Here is a 22895-nt window from a genome sequence, read left to right as displayed (position 1 = left end):
TCTTCAAAATAAAAGTTGTCCAGCTGTTTCAGCAAGCACACACACACACACCCCTTTGCAAGTGCCTTCAGAAAGTTTTTTCCCTTTTCCTTTTTTTTGTGTGCCGTTGTACAGAACTGTATACAAATTAAAGGAGACGAATGGCTCTGGTCTCTGTGCCTGGCTTCTCTTCAAGACGTTGTTGTAATTATTTTACAGTCTGGCTATTATTCACTTTGGCTGATGTGTAGCTGTAACTATGCATATTAAACCACCGCTCATAATTTCTGGCACTTACACAGCCTAACAGTCCACAGTAGGATTCAGAGCTTGCAGCTGCTGGGGGATCATAACGACACAGAATGGAACAACTAGACTTGCATCAGGGAAGGGGGGGGGAGGGAAAAACTAACCAGATTTCTTCATCAACAAAACTGAACCCTGCATTTCAGTCTGGCCATGATGTGAAATATGGGGCATGTTAACCATAAGCAGAAGTATGTCAGCATGGAACAGAATTAATACTACCATAGTTAATCGACAGAGATAATCCATCTATCTATTACACAGATTGAGGCACTAGGAAAGATTCCAGACTCTGGAACTTCAAACTTACATTAGTCAATGCCATGGGTAGGCAAACTAAGGCCCAATCGCCTTCTAAATTCAGCCCGTGGGCGGTCTGGGAATCAGCGTGTTTTTATATGAGTAGAATGTGTCCTTTTATTTAAAATGCATCTCTGGGTTATTTGTGGGGCCTGCCTGGTGTTTTTATATGAGTAGGATGTGTGCTTTTATTTAAAATGCATCTCTGGGTTATCTGTGGGGCATAGGAATTCGTTCTTTTTTTCAAAATATAGTCCGGCCCCCCACAAGGTCTGAGGGACATTGGACCGGCCCCCGTGCAGAAAAAGTTTGCTGACCCCTGGTCAATGCCAAGCCTGGATAGCTCAGTTGGTTACACCATGATGCTGATAATGCCATGGTTGCAGGTTTGATCCCCGTCAGGGACAACTGTGTATTCCTAAATTGCAGGAAGTTGGACTAGATGATCCTAATATTCCCTTCCAACTCTACATTTCTGTGATTGTATCTCTCTGCCCCATCAGCACCTAGTACCCTTTGGCAGTACTGAAGAGAGGGGTCATCATTGCTGAGGCACACCCTGGGCCCCATACAAGGTAGCAACTGCCATTTTTATTCCCCACAGTACCCCAGAGGAATGCCAGACCCTCCAGAGGAATGCCCCTGTTTTCCAGGGACAGTCCCAGATTTACAGCTGTCCTGGTTTCTGATTTGATCCTGGAATGTCCTGCTTTTCCTGAGGATGTCCCTGTTTTCATCAGAGAAATGTGGGTATGGAGTTATGCAACCCCTGATCCAAGGAGATAAGTAACTATACAACCTTTAGAAGACATCTGAGACCAGCCCTGTATAGGGAAGTTTTTAAATGGTTTTTTTATGTTTTCTATATGTGTTGGAAGCCACCCAAAGTGGCTGGGGCAACCCAGTCAGATGGGTGAGGTATAAGTAAAACAACAACAACAACAACAACAACAGAATAGGACATCACTATTTTCATCAGAGAAATATTGGAGGGTATGGAATGCTATGTCCGGTGTTACAGGGCATTGTGGGAAATGTAAATGGTGCCTCCTGCCTGGCAGTGATCAGAGAATTCACTGGCACAGCTGTGGACAATTGCTGTTGTTGCCACAATTAGGACCCTGTGTGTGCAGTGTTTCACTGCCATAGGAGGAGATTCCCCACCTAAAAAGCAAACAAACCCTTCCCGCATGGAGTAAACAAACATATCAGAGATCAGTGTTTAGGGCAGCTCTCTCCCTTGTGTGGTAATTTACTGTGTGCAGGGACAGTGTTTGTGTGTGTGCTTTACAAAGGGGAGCATTCTAAAATATCTCCCCCATCTCTGATATGGTACAGTTCTATAAGCTCATTGCGCAAGCTCAGTGTAGATTGGCTCTTCTTATTTCCCCACGTCGCTTCCCCCCTCCCAAAAAAACCCCTGAGGCGACAAATTCCCCCACAAGTCCTAAGATGCCTGATGTTGATATTACCTTTACCAAGCTGTGGCCAAGAGCCATTGCTCCCACAGAATAAACATAGGAATAGGGTCTTAGGTCATCTGTGGCAAAACTAGAGAAAATGTGACTACAACCTGCCCAGGGTTAGAAACTGAAATATGAAAGCTGGGAGCTAAACGGCACCTTAAAACTAGGTTATGGGCGCAACAACGGAATGTCTAGGTGTGCTTTTTTAATAACAAGAATACAAAGCTGAAAATGAATGAACTGCAGCTAAAATATTATGTTCGCTTTTCCCATGGTCTAGTCCTTTCCCTGCCCACCCCCCTAATATTCTTAAGAAGGTCTCTTCTCCAGTCCTCAGAGAGTAGCTGGAAGTGGGGAGGCAGAAAAAAGGTCCTCCTTTCCTTCCACTCTGCAGTTTTAATCTGAAATCATAGGCGCAGTACTGCACCCAGAGCTCAGAAACTGCTTGCTCTAATAAAATTCCCTGTCTCAAAATGTGCCTAGAACAATGGGAGTTTTGGACACTGAACCTGTCTAAATGGGTCTGTAAAACATTCCTAGAGAATGTGGTCTTGCGATTGAAACCTGACATTTTTGACCTGTTATGTAAACCCACAAAACTGATGGTTTTCCTAGAGATGCAGTAAACAACAACGAAGAAACCCAAATACTTGGCAAGCCACACTTTGATTTTGGACTGTAGTTTTATATTTCCCTCATGTAGACCTCATGGGTTGCTCATGATTCCTGTCATGGCTTCTGGAAACAACATGTGGCAAAAACCTTACCTCATGCAGGTCATAGATTGCCCTGACATCCTCTTCAGGAGGCAAGAGATGGTGGTCATCACACAGCCACCAGCCATATTCTTTTCCTGAGGTGAGAGTTCAGCTGAGTTTTCCTTCGAACTCCTTGGCCAGTCAAAACACAAGAAAGCGCCTTCACAAGTCTACTTTACCTGACCATGTAAATAATTATGGGGGAATTACCTCATGGTGAGTCCTCCACATTAAAAATGGTTGTGTGAATCTGCCCTTATATTCCCACAAGAGTCTCACATTCTCAAACTACAATTGATGTCAACTGTGAAGGGCAAATGCCAATATACACCTCTGCAGGAAATAAGTGCTGCCTAAAATGTCAATATTAAGAAGAATGAAAAACATGAGAACCAAATTATTGCCCATGGCCCAGACAGGCAGCCCATCTGAGCTATTTCAACAACTTCTGTTGCCTTGTATAGAGCTGAGTACAAGCACAATGAAGGACGTAGCACCTTGATTCCCCCAAGTTCATGTCAGCCAACTGCAAGGACATTAGCTGAGGGAAGCATGCATCACAAAACACGGATAAGGAAAGCATCTGGCAGCATAGAGAATAGTTGCCTGTGAAGCCCCTGCCAAACTACTCCCATTCCTTCACTGCTTATTTTCCCAAGGGAAGAGAATGACTGTATAGCTGTGAGCTAGTTTTGTAGAATTTTGTACAACCAATGTACTTAAAGTCTCTTCCCCTCACCCCCAGGTGAGAGCTGGCATAAGTGTAGTGGCAAATGGACTGAACTACAAATCAGAAAGTACCCAATTTATATCATGTCATGAACTAACTAGATGGCAAAAATTGCTCTCACTCTCTCTTCCATTTCTCTCTGACTCCATGCCCACCCCATCTGCAATATCAGAGATAACAATACCACGTTGCCTGAGAAAGCCAATAACAAATCGATTCACCTCATCATCCTTACATTCTTTATCTGCTTGAGGCTAGAAAGGTAAAGACCGTAGAATAAGCTGCTTTCCAGGCTTAGCTAGGTCACAAAGATGGCTTGCTGAAACTATGAGGTCTAAGCTTGGAGCATCTTGCTTCTTCCCTTCTTCCCAAAGTTCCCCTTGGGTCACATCCCCTTGCCTTGGGAAGAAGGATTACCGAAGCCTTAGTTCATTTTCTTCCATCATGTGAACCCAAACGGAAAGGATGTCTATGCAAGACGCTCCAAGCTTGGGCCCCATAGCTTTAGCAATGCACTTACTGGGGCAAAGTGTGTAAATTAATGCATTTGTTGATTTAAAAAATAACATTAAAAAGTCCATTATATTTGGGGAAATGACTTTGTAATGATGTTTATATTAGGCAAGACTGCCTTGCAAAAATGTGCATTTCCCTCCAAAATATTTTATTCTGTTCACATATTTATTCAAGAAGCAACAAATCATATTCAGCCACTCCACATACCCCACAGAAGCAGCACGTTTCTTTTAAATTACATTTAACTTTCCAGTCATTTCAGTTTTTAAACATGTGTATCATTCCATAAGTTGTCATGTGTTCTCAGAGGCCTAATAACCATGTTCTATTAATGTTGCAAATGTAATAAACCTATGCCAGGTTGATGGGAAAGCAATGATCTTCTTGTCTATTTGACTATCTCGTACATGGTTTGGCCATTAATATTAATTCATAGCGTTGTGAGATCCAGATCTGTGTATAAAGTGTAAATATATTAAGATAAGTTTGTACTAAAATGCTGGTGAATTTTCATGGGAACTATTTTTTCTCCCAGCCAGATTTGCGGGATATAAATAAATAATTATTATTATTATTATTATTATTATTATTATTATTATTATTATTTTATTTTATTTTATTTTATTTTATTTTATTATTATTTTATTATTATTTAAGCGGCAAACTGAGGTGGAAATGTGGTGAACAGGACTTAAGATTGGAAAAAACGAGAAACTGAGAGAAACTGAAGTTGTCACATGTGCCCTTCTCTCATAGGACTGCAGCCTTGATCCAGCAACAGCCAGGTTCTTTGGATGCGAATATATTTCCTTCGCGGGCATTCCTCAGCACGATTCCTTACGTTACAGATCCGATTAGCGAAAGCAAAACAAAGCCCACCCAATAACTGCTGCACGAGCTTACATTCAGCGCCCGGCAATGGAAGCACACAAATGTGTAGGGCAACCTCAATTTATTCCCTTGCCTTGACGTCAGCAAATGGAAAAAGACGCTCTGAAACTTAACCTAATGACTTCTCCAAGCTTGCAAAACTAGAAAGTACTGAACATAAGCATGATGACTCATTCAGGCACTCGGGAGAAGGCAATTTTTTTTAAAAAAAAATGCCCTAGCGGGCTATTGACAAGTTCTACTCTAGTTCATGTGGTAAAGCCATGAGCAAACAATCGTAAAGACCTTTAAGCTCCGATTTCCTTTTTCACCTATAGCAAATAGGAGTATTTGTAAAACTGATTTAATCTCTCCCTCTCTTTCTCTGTGTACACAACATGCACGGGAGACCAGCAACGTCATGTTGCAGGGAGATTAATTTCCTTGCTAAGACTTTCCTGCTTGCTGGCTGAAACCCCAGGCTGTTTTTGGTCTCTTATTCACTTCCACAGCCCCCTGAAATCTGAACTTGCCTGACAGATTTGCACAATTTCCCCTCCCCCCCTGAAATGAAAGCTTACAGCCACGCAAAAGGCATTTGCTACTTAAAAACTAACTGAATCATAACCCCCTGACCGCCAGGTAAATTGGGGGGGGAGGAGAGATGCCTGACTCCCCCCCCCCCTTGCTCAGTTGGAAAAGAACTGGAACAAGGAGGCCTCAATTCTAATTCGGCACAGTGCCTTCTCCCGAGATCCCCTCAGCCGTGAGGTTCCATCTGCTAAATGTAGTAATAAGACTCGTGTTTACCACCTTCCTTCCCCAACAGCTTGATGAGGTACAAACTGTATTTAATACACTGAGGAGGGACGGGAGAAAGAAACACACAGAGACTTTGGAACAGGGAAATCCCACGTAACGAAGTAAAATCCAGCAGTAGCAGGCTTGGTCCACCCCCAGGAGTACGTTTGAGGTGATTTGTCACCTTTCCCACCTTGAGTAAAGTTCTCATTCAGGGGTGGTATTTTTATTGTCTCTCGCGTGGCCTGATCATGAGTTGAAGCAGCTTCTCTCGTTTTCTTTCCCACCTAGAAGGCTCTGGACATATAGGTGGCCCCCATCAGGCACTGAAAGACCAAACAGTCTGAGAGCAAGCAATCTGAGAGCAAAAATGGGAGGTTCACCATTCCTCTGTGCGCCACTCTAGTTAGTCCTTCCGAATCTTCCTTCATATGTTTCTCTCCAGAACAAAGTCGATAAGCTTTATAAACTTATCAGACACTATCATTACCCGGCTTGTTGTTCCCAGAGGAACTATGTCAAAGATGGGATATCCTTCCGCTCTTCCTTATTTCTTTAGCATTTCAAAGGCAGCCTTCTACAAGGCTTCTCACAACCAGTAGGTGAGGTTGCAGATCAACAACTTTAGCTGAAATCAAAGGGGGTTTTTTTGCCCTTGGCCTCAGGAAGATGTGAGCTATGCTTTCCCAAAGGTGTTTTCATTGATATCCCTTATGGTTTGCGAATCTCCTCCATACTCTGAAAGGGGGGTGGAATCAGTAGGGATGGGCAAAATTCTAGCTTCTGTTCAGGGTTAAAATCAATCTCACCCTGTTCTGACACTGTATAGCTTTTTAGTAGGAAAAATCTGCTCAAATCCTTAAAGAGATCCACTGAATTTTATTTTAAGGTGTGTGGTTCTGCATTAATGCTACTAAGAAGAGTAATAAAGTGCCCCAAGAGCCTTTGGAGCTGCAGATGTTGCTGCACTACAAAACCCATCATCTCTGGCCAATGGCCATGCTGGCTGGGGCTGATGCAAGCTGGAGTACAACAACATCTGGAGGGCTACAAGTTTATCATCCCTGGGTTTTTTAAAAAATAGTTACAGCTGCCTACAGGTGGCTAGCTAGGGGTTCCTGCCACTAATGCATGTTCAAAACATGCATGGGATCAATGGGCCTTGGCGATGTGCCATTGTTCTCAGTGGGAATTGTACTTTAAAATTAATAATACAATCTGCACCCCATTTCTAGCATACAAGAGATAGAGACTGCAAGAAACTCTCCAGGGTTTCCAAGAGGGGTCGCTCTGAGCTCAGTCACAGGATATTGCCAAAGATTGAACTTGGGTCTTTCTGCATGCGAAACATGGGCTTGAGCAGTGAGGCCGATGCCCTCTCCTTTTATGACCTATCCTTTAATTTTCTTACCAGCGTTTTGTGTTTAGTATCTGCAGTGAGGATGAACAGGGAAATGGCAGAAAAGATACAGGGGTGGAAGGGTGGGGAGCAGAGTAAAGAAACACATTCCCTTGGGAGTTAGAACACTATATTTGTTCTGGGATACACACGAGTCAAAACATGGGATTCCTTGGTCTGGAGCCAGTGCAATATTGTTATTGGCCAGAGGAGATGGAACCTTGGCTCTTCCTTTGAATACATTGTGATTGTTTTTGCATGCATTTTGCAAGCGAATCCTCTAATTGCTGCGTTTTGCTGACCATCGTGTGATTACTAACAGTTAAAACAGCATGAAACCATTCATACTTGCGTTGCCATAGATGAAATAAGGTTTTTTTAAAAACAGCTTTGCGCCCCAAGTTTGGATTTAATAAGATTTTGCCTTGGGGAATGGGGGAGAGGAGAGACCATGACGTCACCCTGATCTCCTTTGAGGAATGTTAGAATAAAAATGTAAAACACAAACAAACCAACAAACCAGAAACACCAGCTGTGTTGTGGAGGAGATTTGCAAACAATGGTTTCCCACCATCTGAACTGGCCATAAGAATGCAATTAGGTTGTAGTTGTGCATTGACAAAAAAAGATCAAGGAAGGAACTAGTCTATTATCCAGTCCCTGTAATGACTGGGGTATCAATTAAAAAAAAGAGGTGAATGCAATAAAAACAGGAAGAAGTACACATGGTAGTGCAAGTTATTAGCAACTATGGGAAGGATTGGAGGGATGAAGCAGCTCAGACTATATCCACATTTCCTTGGAAGTAACTCCCATTAGTAGTATATGTAGACTACCTTATATGGAATGCATAAGCCCTGCCCACTCCAGAGTTTGACAGGAGACATCACAGTGATATTGCCATGATTGAGGATGTCACCATGAGGTCACCTGTCAAACTCTAGAGGGGGCAGGTCTTAAACATTTGATATGTGTTAACCGTGCATAGAAGCCGGCTGTAAGTTATTATGAGACAAATGAAGTGTATTTGGGAAAACAGATGATGTTATTTTATTTGTCCACTGATCTAAATCTGTGGTAGCCAACCAAGTGACAGGGTTTATTTATTGAACTTATTTTTTTAGGAATTCAGTTTTATGTCTGCTTCCTCATTGCTTTATGTCAGCTCCCAGCTGAACGATGGTAATTTCTTGTGTGTACATAGTCAGTTTGGGAACCAGTTTTGGCAGAAAAACATGAGGCTGCTGCCAGGGTTGCTTGAGACTTTGATGCCACTCATGTGTGGGCCCTCTACTGACCTGGTGGGTCCTCTTCCTCTCCCTATCTTAGCAGCAGTTTAGGAGAAACCAAAACTGACAAATTCATCCACCCCTGCTCAATGAGTGATGCTACACTGAGGGCTCAGAGACATTTCAATATAATATTATCAGCTTGTAGTAACACAGAGTTGGGCATTTTTACTGGTGGCACCCAAGATGTGGAAAGCCCTGCCTGCTAAAATGCGAGAGGCCCCATCAGTGTTGGTATTCCACCAGCTCTTGAAGACACAGCTGTTTAGACAAACATTCCTCTGAACCCAAACTTCCTGATCCAATTGTCTTCCTTGCTACTTTAGCTGTTTTAATTGTTCTGCTTTTGAACGGGCTCATGTCGTCGTACATTTTAATTATGGATGTGTTCAAATGTTTTGAGGGAATTGCTTTATTGTGTATTTTAATCCTGCATGGCTATTTTATAACTGATGTTCCACTTATGAACCACTTAGAAGCCATTTTGGCATGCAAGTAGTATATTTATTATTATTATTATTATTATTATTATTATTATTATTATTATTATTATTATTATTATTATCATCATCATCATTCCAGTTACAGGTAGGTAGCCGTGTTGGTCTGCCATAGTCAAAATAAAAAAATTCCTTCCAGTAGCACCTTAAAGACCAACTAAGTTAGTTCTTGGTATGAGCTTTCGTGTGCATGCACACTTCTTCAGATGGTATCTGAAGAAGTGTGCATGCACACGAAAGCTCATACCAAGAACTAACTTAGTCGGTCTTTAAGGTGCTACTGGAAGGAATTTTTTTATCATCATCATTATTAGCAATGACTCTTAGAATCAGCTTGCTTTTTGCAAAAAGAAAAAGGGAGGAGAATGAAAGGAAGAGCTCAGATCCAAAACAAATTGTTCATGCTTCTGTTTAGAGCTCTGGTCCCAGTCACATGTTTATGAAATGTTCTCCTTATCCCTACATCTGTCACCCTGACTCTGTCATTGGAGAGTCAGTTGAATGTTGAGAGGTCATTAGATGCAAAGCAATAGACCCGCTCTGGGATCAAGTCAAAGCCAAAGAGGCAATAGTTTGTTGGCAAGGTTCCACATGTGAGAACCATCTGGAGAACTTTCCCCTGAAGCTTGGACATTTTACTGCTTTGTCCCAATCAGCATCTGTTAGCCGGGAGGTGGAGGGTGGGCACGAGACAAGAAAATACCTACATGAACATGCATTTCTTGGCTCAAGGCAGGAAAAATAACATGCCCTACTGACAAACCGGGGAAGTGTTTTTACTTGAAATAAACAACAACATCAAGGAAATTAAAACCTTTTGCAGCAAGATCAAATTAAGAGTTGGTTAGAATCCAGTCCAATTCACTCATACAAGATGTTTATGTTTATGGCAGATTTCTTCTTGCTTTGGTTTCCTGGGCTGTTGTTTTTAACCTTCCCATGAAGCTCTGGAAACACTTACTCCCCAATTGGTATAATAGACTAAGCTAAGAATGCTACAGCAGAGTCACTTTTAATAAGCGTGAGCAGATGTCTGGGTTTTTTAAAAGAGGTTCGTAAGCAGTAGCAGCTGGTGTGGTGGGCAGAGAGATGGGGACACCCTGGCTTGGACAGGTTGATGGAGCACAGAGCAAGGCAGTGGTGAGGTCAGGGCTGTGCAGATGTGCTGCCAGGAGCACCAGCTTGGTTCTGCTGATGTGCCTTGTGCAGCCCTGACCTCATGGCTGTGCTGCCCTGTTTCTGTCCAAGTAAGCTGTGATGAAACCAGTGTTGGAGGGTTAGTTCCCTTGTGTTCAATTATATTTTATTAAGTTCCAACATTTTTAACATTTGCAATCAAAACACTATTACACCTTTTCTCTTATTTTTGTCAACTTCCCATGGAGTTGCTGTTTCTCCCTTTTTGATGCATCCTATCTTCTATCTATTAAATCATAACCACAATATTATAATCTAATTACTTCTGTTGCTCATAACTCGTATGCTGCTTGCGAGTTCATCATATGATAATATTCATTTAAGTAGTCCAAAAAAGGCTTCCATTCATACATAAAACACTCATCGTTAGACTCTCTTATTTTTTGCCAGTTCTGCACAGTCCATTATCTTACTTATTCATTCTTATTTGGTTGCGAACAACTTCCTCCTTCCACTTCTGCGCATAAAGAATCCTAGCTGCTGTTGCCACATACATAAACAACATGGGGGGGGAGGATTTCTGCCCATATAATCACTAACAGAAACGTTTCAGGGCGTGTGTGTTTTGGAATATTCATTTTAAACATCTTTTTTTTATTATTATTATCTCACCATGTATCATTTCCCAAAATACGCTCGCTTCCTTGCAGATCCACCACATATTAAAAAAACGATCTATCTACCTGTTTGCACTTTCAGCAATTGTTAGGAACATTGGAGGGTTAGTTTCATTCCACTCATAGCTACTGCCCCCTAACATGTACCAACCAGGGCTAGGTGCAAAAGACATATGGCTATAATTCAAGAAGAAGGGGCCTCTCAGCCAACTATATTCTGAGCCTAGGATTATTATTTTTGCAGCACCAGAAATGAATGGGGTTCGGCAGTCCTTCACACAAAAGTCCGCTCATGATTGGCTGTCTAGCATAAGAACATAAGATTAGCCTGCTGGACCAGGCCAATGTCTTATCTGGTCCAGCATCCAGTTTTCACAGTGGCCAACTAGATGCCCGAGGGAAACCTGTAAGCAGGATTTGAACATAAGAGTACTGTCCTCGCCTGTGGTTTCCAGCAATTGTTAACTGGTCTTCATTTCAGCAGCCTAAAGTAAGTTTGGCTGTTGCTGTTCTAAGGAGTCAGAAGCCCTTCTCAATCTAGGGATCTACCTTCTGCCTACCCTTCCTTTGTTTGAAAGGGAAATTATTTGTTTGTTTATTTATTTGTTTATTTATTTGTTTATTTATATCCTGCCCTCCCCAGCCGAAGCCAGGTTCAGAGCGGCTAACAACAGTAAAAATAACACAGTTTACATGAAATCACAATTAATTAATTGACATACATTCTAAAATCAATTCATAGCCAAATTAATGGCAACCATTGGGCTAGAGTTCTATGAAGATTACCGAAGGAGGGGGTCAGACTGTGCCTTGACCAAAGGCCTGGTGGAACAGCTCTGTTTTGCAGGCCCTGCGGAAACATGTCAATTCCTGCAGGGCCCTAGTCTCTTGTGAGAAAGCATTCCACCAGATCGATCGGAGCCACAGCCAAAAAAGCCCTGGCTCTGGTTGAGGCCAGCCTAACCTCCTTGTGCCCCGGGACCTCCAAGATGTTTTTGTTTGAAGACCGTAAGGTCCTCCGTGGGACATACCAGGAGAGGCGGTCCCGTAGGTACGAGGGTCCTAGGCCGTATAGGGCTTTAAAGGTTGAAACCAGCACCTTAAATCTGATCCTGTACTCCACCGGTAAAAGGCAGTAAAAGGCAATAACGTTCTTCAGAAATAATGCTCTTAAGACTGAAATCGTGCACTTTATACTCCACACTTAGCTTGTGTTTTGAAGCCCAGCCAATAGGCAGAGTGAGACCACTGCCTCAGGTGGCAGAAACCTCTGAGGTGACCCCTCCTACGGGTGCCCCACCTACCCTGCTGCCTCTGCCAGCAGCGAAGTGGCGCCAGCATCGGTGCTGATTTCATGTGAGATAGTGGCCACTGGGGGCAAGATCTCACCTGAAATCAGCACAATCTCACCCAAAATTGATGCTGATGGTGGAAACTGCTTCTCAGCCAGCTGCAGGGCGCATAATAATAATAATAATAATAATAATAATAATAATAATAATTATTATTATTATTTATTTGTACCCCGTCAATCTGGCTGGGTTTCCCCAGCCACTCTGGGTGGCTTCCAACAAAGACCAAAAATACACTAAAATATTGCACATTAAAAACTTCCCTGAACAGGGCTGCCTTCAGATGTCTTCTGAATGTCAGGTAGTCGTTTATCTCTTTGACATCTGATGGGAGGGTGTTCCACAGGGCAGGCGCCACTACTGAGAAGGCCCTCTGCCTGGTTTCCTGTAGCTTTGCTTCTCGCAATGAGGGAACCACCAGAAGGCCCTTGGCGCTGGACCTCAGCATCCGGGCAGAACGATGGGGGTGGAGACGCTTCTACAGGTATACTGGGCTGAGGCCGTTTAGGGCTTTATAGGTCAACACCAACACTTTGAATTGTGCTCAGAAACGTACTGGGAGCCAATGTAGGTCTTTCAAGACCGGTGTTATGTGGTCTCAGTGGCCGCCCCCAGTCACCAGTCTAGCTGCCGCATTCCGGATTAGTTGTAGTTTCCGGGTCACCTTCAAAGGTAGTCCCACGTAGAGTGCGTTGCAGTAGTCCAAGTGGGAGATAACTAGAGCATGCACCACTCTGGCGAGGCAGTCTGCGGGCAGGTAGGGTCAATGCAGGCAGTGGCAGCAGGTGCGACTGTGATGGTGGCGGCAGCGGCAGGGCAAGCAAAACGGGATGCAGGCAGCAAACTAGGATGCATTCTCCCGGCCAACCCATCAGCTCACTTAGCAGCTGCCTAGTTTCTAGAGATGCTGGGGTCATTGTAAGTTCAAAAGGAAGACATTTCAGCTTCTTACACATAGAAAGATGGAAACCCTGCTGTCCTGCCTTGGAGAATATCAAAGCGAAATTCTGACTGTGCCTTGTACGGGCATGAAAGCTACAGAAAAGAAGATGACCGTTGTACTCTTTTCCCCAATGAACGTTGAAGAAAAAAAGAAGTCAGATTTCTTCAGTGATCTATTAGACAGCAAAATCGTTGCCAGGCAAGTTATGTAAAGTGAGTCACGCTACATAATTAATAATTAGGAACAAAAGGAATATCACAAGTTCTGAATCCCCACCTCCTCCACTAACCATTTGACTCTTCTAAGTGGAGCGAAACAGCTCCCCTCCTACCTTAAACCTGTATCAAACTGACCCTATTTGCGGTAATTTCAATGGAAATTAACAAAACATTTGCACTGTATCTTTTCCTGCAGAGGTGAAAAAGAAAAGCATCAGGTGAGGGGGAGAGGATGTATGAGTAGGAAAATGCCCAGAGAGTGGGGAGTTTAGAGGTTCCTCCTCCTCCTATTACTTCTCTTCTTAAACGTGTAGCCGCCCCAGGCAGGTTTCCCCCCCCCCCATCATCATCATCATTCAGGAGAAAGATAACAACAACAGCAACAACAACAACTGACTGTTATGGCATGCATTGCAGCCTCAGATGTGTACCATTTATATCCTAATTTCCAGAACCTTTAATTTCTTTATTTTATTTTTTTTAAAAAACAGTCGTACCTCGGAAGTCAAACAAAATCGGTTTGACTTCCAAAACATTCAGAAACCAAGATGCAGCTTCCAATTGGCTGAAGGAAGCTCCTGCAGCCAATCAGAAGCCGTATCAGACGTTTGGGTTTCAAAGAACATTCGCAAAGTGGTTTGTGGCGTTCAAAAATTCAACTCGCAAGGCATTTGGGATCCAAGGTACGACTGTACACTGAATAAAATCTTCAGCTTGTCACATCCAGAAATCCAGGCTCATTTCCCTGCTTCGCTTTTGCTTTCTGCTTCTCTCCCCTGCCCAATATCCACTCCAAGTGCAGTGCATTCATCATGTCAGAATAAGTTTGGGATGTGAGTAAATATCGCAACCCTTGAAAGGTCAAGTGTTTTTAAGCTGCAAATTTCATTTGTAAAACTGAACACCCAAGAACACTCATGTCAGCGTCTCAGAAATTACAAGAATACTTTCTTCTTCATGCTTGAACATATGTGGGATCTGGGGCCTCTAGTCTGTCAGTATTTTTCAGGAAGGAGCCAAGCAGATACTGTACAGGATTCTTAGTTTAGCTCTGTGGTACTGGCACCACAAATGTGGCTAGGAAACTGATTGGGAAATGCACTGAAAAATACACAATGAAGAAGTGATTAATAGGGAGACATTTGAACATCACACAAGCAAATCAAGATGAATGTAGGATGAATGCTCATTGTCATATAATCTCTCCCAAATCAAATCAGAATAAATACTTTGCAAAGACCCAGTATAGTCTAACCTTCCCATAAGCTTTGTGCAACAAATCAGGATGAATGGATCATCTGGAGGAGCTTTCGGTCAAAGTTCTTCCCACACATATGCCTACCATAATACAGAACTAATGAAAACCCAGTAATTTCCTTCACTATAATTTCGGTTGTAATGAGATTCACAATAACACACCCTCAGGCTGCAACCCTATGTACGTTTACTTGGGAGTAAGCACCACTGAACACAACAGGATGACTTGGAGGAATTATCCATACAATTCTGCTCTACCCTATTAGCATAAAGAGATGAACGGATATCAGTTAATTCAACTTCCTTTAAGCAAGAATAACAATGAATCTTAAAACTTCCTCTAAGGCTTAAAGCTGCCATGTGAACAGAGACAGTGTGTTTCAACACAATCTGTTTTCATGGATTATCTATTAAACTTGACACAATGTCATTACCATGCAGTGGTTTTTTACGGACTTGGAATCTGTCAAATAACTAACTGCCCTGGGAAGAAATATGACGTGTATTCAGTAAAGATGAAGGATTTCAAAATAAAGAAATGGGGGGGGGGGGAGGTACATGCTTGGTTTTGATGACTTGCACATAAAAAAGATTTTATTTAGTGGAACATAGGAAGCTTCCTTATACCAGGTCAGATTTATTTAATCAGACCATCGGCGGCTCTCTGGAGTCTCTTTCTTGCCATCTGCTAGGCTGCTAACTAATCTTTTTAACTGGATATGCCGGGAATTGAACCTAGGACTGGATGCAGAGCAGAACTGAGCTATGGTGCCTCTCTGGTGAAATATTAGTTCTCTCCATAAAAGTCCCTCTTAACCCATGCACATGCTGTAGGCTGCTGGTGCCCTTTCGATTTCAGTCTAGCTGATTATTCACAGATTAATTGGATGCATTATTCCCCATGGAGGGACTTCAAGTATGAAGATGGGGTTGGTTACATCTGGGACTGATCCAGTCATTCAGAAAGCGCAAATCAAATACAGGATTATAACAAAGAAGAATTCTGCAGCAGAACAGACCCTCCGTTTCAAAAGCGTGACTTTGTTTTGCCTAAATTCTGTACAGTCATACCTTGGTTGTGGAACGCCTTGCAACTCAAACGTTTTGGCTCGCTAACACCGCAAACCTGGAAGAGAGTGTTCTGGTTTGTGAATGTTTTTTGGAAGCTGAACATCCGACACGGCTTCCGCGGCTTCCGATTGAGTGCAGGAGGCTCCTATAGCCAATTGGAAACTGTGCCTTGGTTTTCAAATAGATTCTGTTTGAGAACCAAGGGACGACTGTACTTCATGGGACAAACTGCCTATCACACTTTGTCAACAAAGGCAAGAGCAGCTCTTTAATATTCAGCAAGTCTGACCATTAAATCAGCTGGAGCACCACAGCTGAATTTCAATTTCATGTCATGGATATAAACTATTTTATAATGATATGAGTTTGGGGAGCAGGGTAGGTTGTGTGCCTGAGTGCCCTCAAATATCCAGATCCAGCTAGTGTTAAAATCTGATCAAGGATGCAAAGTTTTGAAATCACCAGACATTTTTCTTGCTAATGACCCTCTAAGTACAGGCCATTAAGGTAACCAAAGAAATGGCTCTGTGCACCAGACAGAAAACCGGTGGGTCTTCCTCAGCTTGCTGGTAGTTAAAAAGACAATACAGTGGTACCTCGGGTTACATACGCTTCAGGTTACAGACTCCGCTAACCCAGAAATAGTACCTCGGGTTAAGAACTTTGCTTCAGGATGAGAACAGAAATCGTGCTCCGGTGACGCGGCAGCAGTGGGAGGCCCAATTAGCTAAAGTGGTTGTGATGGCCTGGGAATCGGATTCGGATGCTGAACCTGAGGAATCCCAGCCTGCACAGGATTCCCCGCCTCTAGAACCAGCTGAGCCGGGGCTGGGGCCTGAGCCTGAAGGGTCCTCACCTGTGCTGGATCCTCGGGTGCAGGCACCAGCTGAGTCTGTTCTGTCTCCTGAGGTGATGGAGGACCCATTGCCTGCAGGTGCTCCACCCTCAGAACCATCAGAGGAAGCTAAGGTTGCCTCTGGGTCCAGTAACCCTCCAGCCTCTTCTGAGCTGCAGAGGCTCAGGGCAGAGAGGCGGAGGGAACTAAGTTCCCGCAGGAGGAGTGCTCGCCTCCAGGCCAGGAGAGGCGAGTCACCTGAGGGTCGGGGCCGCCCTATGTCTCAGGGGAGATAAAAGCCAGCCAGCCCCAGTCCCAAGTTGCAGGAGCAACATCATTGGTTGTCAGTTCTAGCCTGATCCCTGACCTGCTTCCCTGCCGGAGCTCCTGACCTCACCCGACGCCCTGCCCTGCACCCAGCTTCAACTTCTATGGACTGCCTTCATTTCGCACCATCAACCTCGGACTGGACTCGGACCTCGCCTCTCGGTTAGCCCCTGGGACCAGCACAGTGGTGCTTCAGGTTAAGAACAGTTTGAGGTTAAGAACGGACCTCCAGAACAAATTAAGTACGTAACCAGAGGTACCACTGTACCAGAGTTGGTAGTTGACTTATGTGAGCTAGAAGCTGGAAGGCTGCAGACTGGGCAGCTTGGAGAGACAGAACCATGCCTAATTTCTGGTGGTGTCCAAGGCTTTGGCTATGGGAGAAACAAGACCCTCTCAGGGTGTTGATGCTGAAAGCGAGATGAGCACCGCAACCACATAGTCGCCTTTGACTGGACTTAACCATCCCGGGGTCCTTTACCTTTACTTTTTTTTTACTTGTGCGGATGGGAAACTCCAAGAAAGATTTCAAAGGCATAAAATTGAAAGCACGCATGTGTGGCATTAAAGGTGCACAAATGTGCACCAGGAAACACTGATCCACACATCCAGTAACACCTTAGTGTATACCTAGTCTCTGACAGTGGAGATGGCTTCTGCAATTATTTGACATTAGAGGGCACCGGGAAATTCAGTTAACATTCCAGGGGCCAGGACAAGCAACTCCTGCTGAGATGAGAGAGAAGGGAGAAAACCAATTTGTGGTCCCCCTCTGCGGAATATGTATTCTAAAAGTCCAAAGGATGTCAACCCTGACTGATTTGTGAAATTTCAATCAAATTAGACCACAGATCCAGCCAATAAGGTTTGGAATAGACTATCTGCTACATACACAGACAAGTATATAATTACAACAGCTTGGAATTAAAATCCGCCCACATACAGCACTCAAAAAGTACATGAGAGATGCTCTGAGAACAAGCCACTGGTGCATTTTTTAAGGAGACTGTGCGTTCGATGTTCAGCGGGGGATCTATTCAAATCTTATTGATTGTTAACTCAGCTAGAACATGATTCCAAGTATTAGCTGGGGTTCAGAGTGTTCCTTGCATCTGTGCCAAGCACCTGACTCCCCAATTCTGAACTCTTTTAAGGGATATGTCAGGATCCGTGGCTGGCTGCTGCAGGAAAGGGAGAAGTGAAATCCCTCAATGTAGGCACAAAGCATGTTGCTAGGGCTGCTATATGTCTGGATTTTCCTGGACATTACAGGGATTTCAAAGGTAGAATTGATGTCTGGGGGATTTCTGAAATGTGGCACTTTGCCCTGGCAAGACAATAAAAAAACCTAGGTTTTTGGGGTATTTTTATATTTTAAAAAAAAGCTCAATAACTTTCCAGGTGTCCTGGTTTTTAGTTGCAGAAATTAATTTTTATATACAAAATATTAAGTAAAGAAATAATAAACAAACAGACAAAAAACCCAGCCTTACACTTCCCTGGGTAATGATCAATATAAGATTTCTGCAGCATCCAGAAAAGTGAAACACCAAGATGTGTAGGGTGGGGGTGTTTTTAAAGTTGAAAATCTGAAGAAAATACTGCTGGGAGTGCAAGACAAGGCAGATGGCTAATAAAAATGAATTTCCTACGCATTATTAGCAAAGGAAAGCAAGTGCAGTGTTGATTAATGAACAGGGCAAGGCCTCAAAGGGTCTGAAATTCTTCTAGCTCTGTTGTATAATTTTGCATCATTGGCACCGATCGCTGAAGGCCAAACTGCATGGCACATTGAACATACTTTTCTTTTCTTAAAAAATAATAATAATGTGCTTCAGGTAGATGGTGGAGGCATTTGCATCACCTTGCACCTAAAATCAAAATTACCTAATTCTCACTCTCCAAAGCAATATGCGAAGAGGAGGACAGCAGTCCTTCGAAATTTGCACTTCTCCAGCCCAGTGACATTTCCCAAAAAAATGCATATATTAATATATCTTATATATTTAGAATGCATATATTGATTAAATGTGTCATACAAAACATATTACGTTACGGCATACAAAAAAATGTGTAGGGTAGGAAAAATTCACACAAAAACGCTGGCAAATTTTCGCAAGGGTTTTTGTTTCTGTCGCAAACTGAAGTGGTGGTGTGGAGAAGGGGACAAACGATTGTGGGGGGAAATGAGAAACAGAGAAACTGAAACTGACAGCTTGCCTCTGGCTGGTGCCGACAGTCGATGGGCAACTTCAAGGTCCCTCCAGCTCTCCCCTCTTAGGCATTTGTATTTTTAAGTTGTAAACTGTGATCTTCAGATGATGGGTATTGGTACTATTATTAGTCGTCTTCTTTATCTTTCCCAGACTTTGACCAGACCCAGCCCTTCAAAAAGAGGACTTCCTCCAACTTCTAACAGTCCTTCACACAGAAGACTGGCATCTATTAAGTAGGAGACAAGGTCACCATAATGAAGGCGGCAGCAGGAGCTTCACCTTCCTATTCCTCCCTGCCCCTTTTCTTATTTCAATAGGCATATACCTGTGCAATGACAGCATCTTAAAAAGACAGCATCTTAAAAAGCATCTTAAAAAGACAGCATCTTAAAAAGCAGAGACATCACCTTGCCAACAAAGGTCTGTATAGTGAAAGCTATGGTTTTCCCAGTAGTGATGTATGGAAGTGAGAGCTGGACCATAAAGAAGGCTGATCGCCGAAGAATTGATGCTTTGAATTATGGTGCTGGAGGAGACTCTTGAGAGTCCCATGGGCTGCAAGAAGATAAAACCTATCCATTCTTAAGGAAATCAGCCCTGAGTGCTCACTGGAAGGACAGATCCTGAAGCTGAGGCTCCAATACTTTGGCCACCTCATGAGAAGAGAAGACTCCCTGGAAAAGACCCTGATGTTGGGAAAGATGGAGGGCACAAGGAGACAGGGACGACCGAGGACAAAGAAGAAGAAGAAGAAGAAGAAGAAGAAGAAGAAGAGGAGGAGGAGGAGGAGGAGGAGGAGGAGGAGGAGGAGGAGGAGGAGTTTGGATTTGATATCCCGCCTTTCACTCCCTTTAAGGAGTCTCAAAGCGGCTAACATTCTCCTTTCCCTTCCTCCCCCACAACAAACACTCTGTGAGGTGAGTGGGGCTGAGCGACTTCAAAGAAGTGTGACTGGCCCAAGGTCACCCAGCAGCTGCATGTGGAGGAGCAGAGACGCGAATCCGGTTCCCCAGATTACGAGACTACCACTCTTAACCACTACACCACACTGGCTCCAACGAGATGGTTGGATAGTGTTCTCGAAGCTACCAGCATGAGTTTGACCAAACTGTGGGAGGCAGTGGAAGACAGGAGTGCCTGGTGTGCTCTGGTCCATGGGGTCACGAAGAGTCAGACACGACTAAATGACTAAACAACAACAACAACAACATATACCTGTGCTGTGATAGCCATCATAATGCTGACAGCTTCCCCACTGCTTATGGCACATGGGCTCTGAGGAAAGGCCAAAGATGACTTCCTTCAAAGTCAGACATTCTGGGTGAGAGGGCCAGGAGAATGCCTGTGCCACTGTTGTGAATTGCTGTGGATTTTTAAAAACTTAGTTGTTGTTTTTAAAAAGAGATTTTTTTATATATATTTTTAAAAATGTAAGAGTAAAAAACTTTTCTAACCACCAGGGCGTTTTTCTGGCCACCTTGTTCAAAATGCCTAGCTCAGAAGAGGATACCCATGGCCCTTTTTCATAGCCCAGGCAAGATAGGGAGGCGGTTGGTGGAGGCAAGCAAGTAGCCAACTGCCGTTCATGGGAGCCAAGCATGGAAGGTTACACAACCTTCAGGCCCGGCAGTAAGTGAGCGGCAGGTCAGGTGGGTGACAAGTCCTTGAATCATCATGCATTAGGTCTGCTCATGCAATTCAGTTCTCTTCTAGACCAACCATAATTGATCACGATACAATGATTCCTAGATTGTGCTCTTTCATAATACACAATGCTCCCCGATGGGGGAAAAGTCCCTCTGTACAGAAAACTAGTGTGTCATGGAGGAAGCTAGATTAGAACCTTTCTCATTTGACATCCACCTTTCTATGTGCCAGGATTTTATTTTATTTTTTGTACAGGAAAACATTCCCACTGTGCAATGATTGCGTAAGATGGCACAGTGGGAAATGTATTCATCTGTATCTGTTCTAATTCTCTCCATAATATGTGCATCATTCCCTGAAGGATCTTATTCAGTAAAAGATTTCTCTCTCTTCATCCTACTCTCCCATTAAAATAATTGTCTTCCCTCTTACCACCCATTCATTACGTTAATATAATACTGCCCTCAGGAAAGCTAATTTTGAGAAATACCAATTTAACATATGAAATGTTCCAGGACATTCATGATTGTTATTATTATTATTGCCCCCACTTTTAAAAAAAAAAAAATAAATTCAAGACAAAATTATAGCTCCTCTTTTCTAACTTACATGAGGGTGGTTATCCTGGTTCAAAACGTTTCCATTTCAGTTCCCTTGAAGATTTGCTCATAGCCTGGAAAGGACAGAGTGCTCCAAAATGATTGTAGATATATTATGTGCTATGCTTTCAAGGAACTTGATCACTGACAAGAATATGGAAGTCAAAAATTGGTGGCTATGTTGGAATCAAGTGCTCCATGTAATGTCCGCTAATCAAGTCTGTTAATGTATTCTTTTTTGGGGGGGAGGTCTTCAAATAGATTAAGGTCTCGTCCCAAACCATCAAGCCACCACACTTGGGAAGCAGGAGGGCTGAACAGGCAGATGTTTCTGTCCATTCATCCCAAAACAGTCCAGCTGGCTTCCACCTCTGTTTTCCTCCTCTGGAATAACTCTCTGCTCCACCCACTGAAGTGTGAGTGGAAGTCATGCCAGTGGAATTGCCACTGGCAGTAATCCACAGAAAGCCCTCAAGAAATCTCCACTGGATCCTGATCCCAACCTACTGCCATCACTTGATGCCATCAAGCCCAATTGCTATAGCAACTTGAGGTGGACATAGCACAAAGCAAGATTTCGCTTGTCCCCCCACCAGCTTCCACCCTGGCCTGCTTTTTGTCCTGCCCCACTGCTGCCAGGTGGGGATCAGTCCCTCCTGCCCATTGCAGTTGTTTTTAAATATGCACAGGAGTTCATTTCTACAGATAATAATAATAAAAATATTATTTATTCCCCACCCATTTGCAAGTTCTCTCAGATTTACCTTTTTCCTAACATGAAGAGTGTTCTGTTATTGGGTTATTAATGCCTCTTTAGCCAAAATATCTCTGAATACTCTCCTTTTTCCATCCCCTCCTACAGTTTTCACACTTCTCCAGCATAAATTCAGATATTTTCTTTTCCTTCAGAATGCTCCAAACACAAACACACTTGCTCTCCCACTAAGGAACAGATTTTCTTTCTACCAGGCTAACAATAACAACAACAAAAATATTTTGTTTAATTCAGGACGGCTAATTAACCTTTTTGAGGTAGTTTGGACATCTGAGCCAATGTGCTCTGAGCGCTATTTTAAATAACATTCTCCCTTGACCATTTCCTTTCTGTTAATATATTAATTCCTAGAATATCATGTCTACTTCTTCTTTGGGCATCTTTTCGAAGAAATTCCCAGAATGGTGGAAAGGAAGGGGTTTGATGGGCTGTGATCTTATGCTCACCTATGTGAGAGTAAGCTCCCTTGAACTTAGTGAACTACATCTGACTAAGCATTCTGGACAGGACTGGAGAAGAAGTTGAACAGAAGCATCTCACTGAGATAATACATTAGGTTCCTGCAGTTGTGTTGCTGTTGTTTACCAGGAGTGAGAGGAGTGAGATGGCAGGAAGGTCAGCGTAGTGCAAACACAGAAGCAGAAATATCAGAGATGCCTGCACCAGTTTGTTTGCACTGTATTGACCACCTGCTCTCCCTTCTGATAAGCAACAGCAACTCCTCTGCCAGGAAGCCAGTGCAGCAAGTGACCTGGCAAGTCTAGTGATCTGCTGAAGTCTGTTCTCCAATCTCTCAGACTCCACCCCCCCCCCCCCCCGCCTGTTAAAGAGGTTTCCATTTTTCTGACCCTTCCCTAGAGTGCTTTAGAACTTAGGTGGGTGTGATGTATCACGCTTACCTTACTATCGTGAGGTGCCTAAGGGTGG

General features: G+C 43.4%; 1 protein-coding gene across 2 annotated transcripts in view; it reads right to left on the bottom strand.

Annotated features, from left to right (window-relative positions):
- The window catches only part of PDE1A (phosphodiesterase 1A), a 143501-nt gene that overhangs the window by 92888 nt on the left and 27718 nt on the right, over positions 1-22895 (bottom strand). The window lies entirely within an intron of this gene.

The sequence above is a fragment of the Podarcis bocagei genome (genome assembly GCF_964188305.1).
Source record: "Podarcis bocagei genome assembly, chromosome: 1".
In the NCBI taxonomy this organism is placed as follows: Eukaryota; Metazoa; Chordata; class Lepidosauria; order Squamata; family Lacertidae; genus Podarcis; species Podarcis bocagei.
This window is presented reverse-complemented; position numbering and strand designations above follow the sequence as displayed.